Below are 10,182 nucleotides of genomic sequence, written 5' to 3'. Positions count from 1 at the left end.
TTCTGTGGTATCTTTATGCACAGTACCAGGAGATGCTATGGTCATTTTTAATCTAATTAGCTTTGGGGGGAGATTTTCATCCATAATCAAACTAATCATCAGACTCTCCTTCTTCAAAGATCTGGTTGAGCACGGGGGCAACTCCTTCCTAGACGTTAGGCGATTTGTAACGAGGGCTTGCGGCGCAAAACAACTTGTGTGGAAAGTGAATAGGATTCTTATCTTCTTCGTCTTCCTCCTCTCTTCTTCAACTCTGAAAAGGCATTTTCTCCCACTTGTGATGGGGTTCATGGCAACAGGAGGTATTCCGGCGGCTGTTTGGGCCAGAAAAATCTGGCACATCCTCCTTTTCAGTGGTTCCACAAGGCCTTTATTTCTATGGCCATTTAGTACATTTTCCTGCGCTGCGTGCTGGTGTTGGTGGACCAGCCACATGAGCTATTGGAGAGGCTGTCAGGTCATAATCCAAATCTTGTGGAACATCAATCTTTGTGGGCCATGATTGCCTAAAAAACAAAATTACAAGGTTATTATGAAACAAAGACATCAAATATTTTAAGGCGCATTCACACGTTCCGTACAGAACACTGACGTGGAATGCCTGTAACAGACTTTTTCCCAGGCCGGGCAGAATCTGTAATAAGATGCTGGGAGCAGGGAACTGTAAAGATACGCCACGCTGTAATGACAGAGCACATGCGTCTGATTCATTACAGCGTGGTGCATTTCTGTACAGTTTTCCCGCTCCCAACATCTTATCACAGATGCTGCCCGGGGCAGGGGGAGAAGTCCGTTACTGGCATTTCACATCCGTGTTCTGTGCGCAACATTGGAACGTGAAATGGTCAGCCTTTAGGACACTCATAAAAAAATAATACATATAAAGACTGTTAGTGAAAATCTAATTATGGTGAGGAAAAATAAGAAAAATATATAGATTGTACTGTTATAATCAAACTGATAGGTGTCCAGAAATAGTCAAACCTATTTTTTACCAAATAGATCTAAAAAAAAAAAACCCATACATTTTAACACAAAACTTTTTTTCTGCTATTACAGACATGTGAGAGCCTTTGTTCTATTTGAGATATACAGTGATGCCGTGGTTTAAGAGTTACTTGGATTAACAGCGTTTTGCAAGAAGAGCTTAGAGTTTTTTTTAAATTGTAACTTTGTTTACGAGCAAGTCTTTGGTTTAAGAGCTCCATTGTACGGGTGGAGCAGGAGTGGGGGAGGGGCATGGCCTGCAAAGGGTGGTCTACAGCACTGTACTCTGACGCAGGAAGTCTCCCTCACCTTCCAAATACTGGCAGATCCACTTCAGGCTGGGGCTTTCATCAGGGGACAGGACTGTGGAGGAAATCTCTCCATAGCTGTAACACCTCTCTCCCCGGACAGAGAGTGCTGCATGTATGTGCCCACATATATCCTGCTCATTCCTTCATGCTCCCTGCATTCTCTGTTAGCCCTCGTTTTCCCATCCTCTCCATTCATGCTATAAAAACTCGCTATAACACACTGCTGCTATAATGTGCCTGCACTTACACTCAGCCATTCAAACTGCTGTATATAAAGGTTCTGTCTCTGTCCTCCTGCACAGCTGTGATTTTCACTACCTGATTGGTCCATGCTGACACACACACCTTCCCCATTGCTGTCATGTGACCAACAGGACCTCTGACAGCAGCCAGCTTCTCTATTCTAGCCTGTTGTACTATCTACTGCATTGTGGGTACCTGCATCTCCATTCTGTATTTATCTCCATTCAGGTTTATGCACTTACTATACATTATACTCCACATGCTAATGGCTATATACTGTACAGTAACTCTATAAATCACATATCATCTGTTTCTCATTGTTTGTTTCACCTGTTCTACATGTTATACAGAATTTAAAAAAAAAATCATTATTTTTGGGTGTGGAACCAACTGTCTGCATTTCAGTGATTTCTTAAGGGATAATTTACTTTGGTTAAGAGAAGATTTGGATATTAGCACGGTCATGGGAACGAATATTAAGCTCGTAATCCAAGGCACCACTATAATAAAAAAAAAATATATAATATATATATATAAAATATATATATATATTATATATATATATATATAATATATATATATATATATGTTTGTTTTTAAAAAAAAAAATTTTAATGGGCACAATGTAACAATCCTAAGAGCCAAGCCAGTTTCTGCCCCGGCTATGCCAGCTCCTTTGGTGCTATGATACAAATAAGCACAGAGACACTGGAAGCAAGTCTCATATTTGTATTTAAAGATTCAGTGCAACGGAAAAAGGAAATATAAATATAGCTTAAGCAGTTAAATAGGAAATGAAAAAGAAAAAACAAAAAAACACCTAACAAGTTACAATTAACCATCATCACACAGCCACTCTTGTCTACAATTTTCAATCAACTTTGTTTCTAATCACTGCTGGTGTTCAGGTTGACAAACCAGTTTAGAGAAATACAAATCGCCTCCATGCCATCAATCATGAATGCAACATGTAGGGTGTGCTTGGACCCTTACAACTCCACTCCTTACCACATGTTTTGTTATAGTGACTTTGTTACACTAAGCACTTTTCATTGTATTGCTTTTTTTATATTTGTACAGCCACTATGGCACTTTATTTATTGGTATTTACCTGCTACACTGACTTTACCTTCCATGGCTAGTAGGGGGTTAATAGGAGTTAGGTCTGTATTGGATGTGGTGGTGTCCTATGGGAACCTTTGTATTAGATAGGTCCCCCAGATGGGAATTTTCTTTTTTTTTTTTTTTTTTTTTTTGTAATTGGGTTTGCTATCATGCTCTTTTTGTGTATTTTCTATGTATTTTTTTGGGATATCTGACATGTAATAATAATGATTTGTATATATTTTTGCTGATCATTTTTCACTGGTGTGGCCTTTATAAAAATTGACATACCTCTGTTAGAGAGGGAGTGAACCCGAGCCATGCTCGAGTCCATCCGAACCCGATCGTTCGCTGTTTGATTAGCTGGGGCTGCTGAAGTTATGGAAAGCTCTAAGGTTGTCTGGAAAACATGGATACAGCACAATGACTATATCCATGTTTTCCACATAGCCTTAGGGCTTTATCCAACTTCAGCAGCCACCGCTAATCAAATGCTAAACGATTGGGTTAGGATGGACTCGAGCATGCTCTAGGTTCACTCCCCTCTAATCCTGTTTTTTCTTCTTTGTGGTTTATTTGTCACATGATTGTCCACAGGGGAACAAAGGAGCCATCTAGCAGCACAGGGATATTGGGAAGTGGATGGGGCTGAGCTACTGAACAGGGCTGCAGCAAAGAATAAAGGCAGCAATACACCTTAAAAAACTGATGGCCAACAACAATCAGGGCGGCAGAGGCAAAAGTGTCTTATTGTTAAAAAATAAAATGATTAAAAAAGTGGCCAACAGCTTTAAAATTTAACCCTCTGTATACTGTATAAGTGTTCACCTTGTAAAGCATAAGGAACATTGTTCTCCTAACAACGGACTATGGATATTTTGTGAGCCCCCACATATTTTAGACAGCAAAATCAGATTATATTTTCTACCTGTAAAATTACTGACTTGTGTCTTCATTACCAAGTTTAATATTTTGGCCACCTTTATAATAATAATAATATTAATAAGTAATATGTTTTTATTTTAATATATTTACATCAGTAGCAAAATTGGCTAGAAATGTATAACTAAGTACCTGAACTGGGCCTTGATGTTACTGGGACTTGCTGATCGCGTCTGAATCTCCTTTTCCGCTTCTCTCGCAAAATTCTCTGGCCAACAAGAGTAGGTGGCCGTAATGTGGTGTATTTTTGGTTTTTCCAGGGCACTAAAACAGTAAAAACAAGAAATATAAAACCTTGAGTACTAGAAACATGGCAATATCTGTATAGATCTATAAAACAATAGGCAAACATATTCAATATTTAGTACACAAACACATAGGAAAGAAGCGGCAACCACTTACTCAACAATGGCATCCCGATCTGCTATGTCACTACTAAAACCATTCTCTGTATATGCTGTTGTGTTCCTCCTCAGAGAAGGTTTTGTAGGACACTAGAGGATGTTATATTTCGTCGCAGGTGATGGATCGACTCCTTGGAGCCAAGGATGGTTTTTCAATTTCCTCTAAAGAGCTCTTCTCTTAGGATCTCTCTGAAGCATACGTGTGATCAGGCTGGAAATAGAGGTGGACCAAAAAGTTAGGATGAACAGTACAGATAGGAAACAATAATTACCATCAGAATTCTAAACCTATCAATTTGTTGAACCCTGCTGCAACTGCTAGGAATGGTAGAGGTCCCCACATTTGCAATTACAATGAAAACCAGTGCAGCTAGGGTTTTGTAGAGGTTTGTATCATAAAAACAAAAAACAAAAAAAAAAAACACAAACAAGCTTTCTATAGCTTTTGGCTTTGTTAATAAAAAACAAACATGTATGGCCACAATCATATTGACATAAGCACACAACAGCTGGCTGCAAGATCAGATTCATTCACGTAGACTATAAGGGTCCATTTACACAGAAAGATTATCTCCAAAGATTTGAAGCCAAAGCCAGGAAAAGACTATAAACAGAGAACAGGTCATAAAAGGAAAGACTGAGATTTCTCCTCATTTCACAAATTCATTCCTGGCTTTGGCTTCAAATGTTTGGCAGATAAATCTGTCAGATAATCTCTGTGTAAATGGACCCTTAGGGAGCAAATAAGTCTGAACTTGAGGGGAGTGGAAATTGCTACAGTGTGCTTCACCAGCTTATAATTGCCGATCAGACGGTCGCAAGACTGACACCTTGATGCAATCTCCAATTAGACTGGCATCCTCAACGATGAATAAACTAGCACCATCAAATCGTACAGTATTATATCCAGCCACAGCAGCTTTAGTGATCTATGCATACCTGGTCCGAAACAAAGTTACCTGGCGAACACTGTTCCCCTCCATTCTGGCATTAGTGTGTGATATAGACCCCTAATTCTTAAAGGAGAAGTCCGGCAATTTTTTTTTAATTAAAGTATGTTATGGCCCTCCAAAAGTTATACAATTACCAATATACACTTTATTACGGGAAATGCTTATAAGTGTTTTTTTCCCTGCACTTACTACTGCATCAAGGCTTCACTTCCTGCATAACATGGTGATGTCACAACTAGAGATGAGCGAATCGGCCGAGGTTTAGGTTCGTATGAACATGAACTCTCGGCTTCTGATTCCCGCTGTCTGCCCGCTCCGTGGAGAGGGTGGATACAGCCTGAGGGAACCGCCGGAAAACTGGGGCAGACAGCCTAAGGCTATGGTGTATCCCAGTTTTCCCGGCGGTCCTCCGGGTATCCACCATCTCCACGGAGCGGGCAGACACGCGGGAATCAGAAAGCCGAGAGTTCAGGTTCATACGAACCTAAACCTCGGCCGATCGCTCATACTCTAGTCACAACCCGATACCAGAGCTAGTGCGGGCTGTGGCTGCTGGAGAGGAATGATGGCAGAGGGAGGATCAGTGTCCCTCACATGCCCTGCGTCCCTACAGTGTCTCTTTGTCGTCATCCTTTCCAGCAGCCACAGTCCGCACACCTCTGGGAGTCGAGTCGGGACATCAACCATTTTATCAAGGAAGTGAAGCCTTGAAGACAGTCCGTAGTAAGTGAAGGGAAAAAAGCACTTTATCCAGCATGTCCTGTAATAAGTGTATATGGTGATTTGATAACTTTTGGGGGGACAATACACATACTTAATAAAATTTCATCTCTCCGGTTGTAAGTTCTCCTTTAAGTGCGCCAAAAAATGGCTTGTAAAATAACAGCTCTTGCGCGATCTTTAACATAGGTAAAATCAGTGATATGACTGTAAGCTTGATTTTTATTTGCCATGTACAAACTAGATCTTTTTCTCATTTGTAATTGCAAAGAACAGTAGCTCTAAGCAGCTAGGAAGAAAAAACAAAATAACACTTACTCTTTACACTCTTTGGACACATGCTTGGGTACTGTATATTACAGTCCATAATCATTGTCAGAGTTTCACTGTCATTGGCTTCTTGGAATGGAGGAGTCCCACACACCAGCATGAACGGGATAACACCAGACTCCAAATATCTGAAATAGAATTAAGTGAATATATTAGTGCCATGTCATGTACTAAAAAACAGCTGCATACCTAGCCTCCAAATTCTTAAATCATTTATACCGTCAACACAACTTACAAGCTTCTCAGGGTAAATTACTAGGCAGCTGAATTTTGTAACACAATCCCCCAGCTTGTACAAGCAATGGGAGAGTCACACGGAGTATTTATTCTTCTGCTGATTTATCAGCAATTTAAAAGGGGTTATCTGGAAAGCAAAAAAACGTCCTACCCCTTTCTGATTTGGCGCAGATGAAAGGTCATGTTGCAGGCAATCCACATAGCTGCCTAATGTTAGTAACAGCAGGCAGCTATTGATCATTGCCCACAACAGCTCCCGTCCCCTATGACTAGAGCCTGTTAAGAGAGGAGCGCTGGAGAGCAGAAGAGGAGACCTTTTCTGCTCACAGGATAACCCTTTAATCTCTTTCAAAATTGGTTAAAAGATGAACTTTTCAACAAGCCCACATGTAAACGTAAGAAGATTTTGAACTGGATTGGCTGCAGACAATTCTGTTAGAGAAAAATAAACCATGAATGAAACCATAAGATCTCACAAAGCATCATGTTCTTTGATGTGTAACCTAATGTTAGTATGCAAGGACTTGGGTTCACACCACATTGGGTCTTATTTTATTTTCTGATACTCAGTAGTTTTATGAAAAAACAGGAGAGGAAACTACTAATGGATGGAAGAATAGTGCTAACGTGCCGAATTACTCTTCCAGTTAAAATGATGGAGCCCAAATGGACCACATTATAGTTGATGCGGCTGCATGAGACTTTTCCTGTCAAGTCTAAAAACCTCTGATGAAAGCTCTAAAGCAGGGGTGTCAAACTCAAATACACAGAGGGCCAAAATTAAAAAGTTAGACAAAATTTGCGGGCCAACCTTGATAATTATTGAAGTGTGAATGTGGTGTTCCTGGCACTATCAGAGCAGCGTGCGTCTTCCAGCACTGTGCAGTATGATAAATGACATGATAAATGCTATGCCATGATTAAACCCCAACCCTTGTAATAGCCAACCTCCCCTAATAACCTCCCCCAATAGTCAACTCAACCAAAATTGCCCCACATATTAGCTAGCCCTACCCAGTAGTGCCCAAATAGTAGCCAGCCCCCAAGTGTCCCATATAGTAGTCAGTCCTCCCCCATAGTCTCATATAATAGCCAGCCTCCCCACAGTCTTAATATAGTTAACCAGCCCTCCCCAATAGTCTCTTATATAGTAGCCAGTCTTCCCCATAGTCTCTTATTTAGTACAACCCTCCCCATAGTCTCAAATAGTAGCAAGTCCTTCCCTATAGTCTCTATATAGTAGCCAGCCCTCCCCTGTAGTATCATAGTAACCAGCCCTCCCCATAGTCTCGTAAAGAGTAGCCATGGCGGGCCAGATGTAATTCAAACTATGAGTTGCCTGAGGGCCAAAAATAATGGCACCACGGGACCAGAGTTTGACATGACTGCTCAAAGAGAGGAGCAAATTTCAGTTATCTCTGCAATCCCCTCACTCAGCTTATTCCATTCAACTGGACTGCCGCTCAGTGAACGCTTCTCCCTGGGTAGTGTGGAAAAGCTGGATCCAGTCCTATAAAGCTTCTCCTAGTTTTCCAGGACTGGATGCAGCTTTTTCCGGCACCTGGGGAGGAGCGGCAGTCAGTTTAATGAAAAGCAGGCTGATGAGCGTGATTGCAGAGATAACAAAGCTCTTCCCTTCCTTATTTCTGTAAATTCGCTCATCTCTACTCTGAAGGGTAACATGAACACAGCCCAAAGCCCCTTTTTGGTGTGTTATGCTGCGTTTACACGAAACGATAATTAGCTCAATCGTACGATATTAACGATGTCGGAGTAACGATTTTTTTTCCTAACGTCAGCGTTTAGACGGTACGATATATTGTACGGAAATTCGTTTTGCGATCGCTTAAGCCTTTCTTACACATTGGTTAAAATCGGCGACGACGTTTACACTGAACGATCTGCGAATTCCTTTGCGAACGATTTTAGAACATGTTGTAAGATCAAAATGAACAATTTCTTGTTCGTCATTTGATCGCGCTAGCTGCGTTAACACGTTACGATTATCGTTCAAATTCGATAGTTTATCATGCGAATTTGCACGTTTAATCGTTCCGTGTAAAGACAGCATTAATCAAATCTATTAGGAAAGTTGTATTTTACTGGCAAAAACCTTTCATCTAGATGCTAGAAACAAATCGCGTCATTTTGTTTTCATAATAAATTTGCATTCTCTTGATGAGCTTTGAGCGTTAGTCACCGGAATGGTCTCCAACAGTTTCCAGAGAATGCTTAGCACTTGTTGGCCCTTTTGCCTTCACTCTGCACGTCCAGTTCACCCCAAACCATCTCGTAGCACCCCATCACTCTCCTTCTTGGTCAAATAGCCCGTACACAGCCTGGAGGTGAGTTTGGGGTCATTGCCCGGTTGAAAAAATAAATGATAGTCCAACTAAACACAAACCGGATGGAATAGCATGCTGCTGCAGATGCTGTGATAGCAATGCTGGTGCAGTATGCCTTCAATTTGTGAACAAATCCATACAGTGTCACCAGCAAAGCACCCCACACCATCACACCTCCTCAATACTTCACAAGTGGCAACCAGGCATGTAGAGTCCATCCGTTAACCTTTTTGTGCGTCGGACAAAGACATGGTGGTTGGAACTAGGGATGGTCCGAACAGAGTTTGGTTCGGGTTAGTACGAACACCCTCGGTAATGATTCTCCCGCTGTCTTGACCTCTCCTTGGAGCGGGCGGATCCAGCGGGAGAACCACCTGGAAACTGGGAACAGCCATAGCCATAGGCTATCCCAGTTTTTCCCAGCGTTACTCCCGCTGGATCCGCCCGCACCACGGAGCGGGCAGACAGCGGGAATCTGCTGCCGAGCGTTCGGGTTCATACGAACCCGAACCTCGGCAGGTTCTGGCCATCCTAGTTGGAACCAAAGATCGCCAATTTTGGACGCATCAGACCAAGCGCAGATTTCCACTGGTCTAATGTCCATTTCTTGTGTTCTTTAGCCCAAACAAGTCTTTTCTGCTTGTTGCCTGTCCTTAGCAGTGGTTTCCTAGCAGCTATTTTACCATGAAGGCCTTCTGCACACAGTCCCTCTTAACATAGTTGTTGTAAGAGATGTGTCCTGCTGCTAGAACTCTGTGTGGCATTGACCTGGGTCTAATCTGAGCTGCTAGTAACCTGCCATTTCTGAGGCTGGTGACTCGGATGAACTTCTCCTCCGCAGCAGAGGTGACTCTTGGTCTTCCTTTCCTGGGGCGTTCCCTCATGTCACTCCAGTTTTCTTTGTAGCGCTTGATGGTTTTTTGCAACTACACTTGGGGATACTTTCACAGTTTTCCCCATTTTTCGTAAACTGACTGACCTTTATTTCTTAAAGTAATGATGGCCACTCGTTTTTCTTTACTTAGCTGCCTCTTTCTTGCCATAATCAAATTCAAACAGTCTGTTCAGTAGGACCATCAGCTGTGTATCCAAGTGACTTCTGAACAATACAACTGATGCCCCAACCCCATGCCCCCCGAGGAAGCAATCACATGTATGGGTGTACGGATCTGCAGGATGGATTTGATAACACAAATCGTACGTGTGTACTCATGTATTTCATGAAAAGGTAACGCATTTGTCAACCACCAACAAATATGATTCGGATCTCCAATAACAACCTAAGACTTTTCTGCTGATCGCAACATCACCGCTAGGAAAATAGGGTGTCTGTAGTTAGCCACTGCACCAGACTGTGCTTCTGCAGAAATCGGCTTAGAGCAATTGCATTAGCTTACTATTGTTCCACTGGCATAGAGAGAGCATTATAGCACTTTAGCGACTTGGCAAATTTAGTGCAATAACGTGCCTTTTGCCCACTGGTATAGGTTCAATATACAGCACTTTATTCTATTTGCACATTTTTTCTGCAGTAGTCACTTTTATGATCACCACTGTGATTTTTTTTTTAGTACTCTCATCGCACTGCATGACCTATTATTACATA

At 41.8% G+C, this 10,182-nt stretch overlaps 1 pseudogene; it reads right to left on the bottom strand.

The window, feature by feature from the left end:
* Window positions 1–3: 3 nt before the first annotated feature.
* On the bottom strand, window positions 4–6,094 carry LOC138775785 (SNF-related serine/threonine-protein kinase-like; annotated as a pseudogene).
* Between the last annotated feature and the right edge of the window lie 4,088 nt (window positions 6,095–10,182).

The sequence above is a fragment of the Dendropsophus ebraccatus genome, unplaced genomic scaffold (genome assembly GCF_027789765.1).
Source record: "Dendropsophus ebraccatus isolate aDenEbr1 unplaced genomic scaffold, aDenEbr1.pat pat_scaffold_2056_ctg1, whole genome shotgun sequence".
Taxonomy (NCBI): domain Eukaryota; kingdom Metazoa; phylum Chordata; class Amphibia; order Anura; family Hylidae; genus Dendropsophus; species Dendropsophus ebraccatus.
Note: the sequence above shows the minus strand (reverse complement) of the source record. Positions and strands in the feature narration are given on the sequence as shown.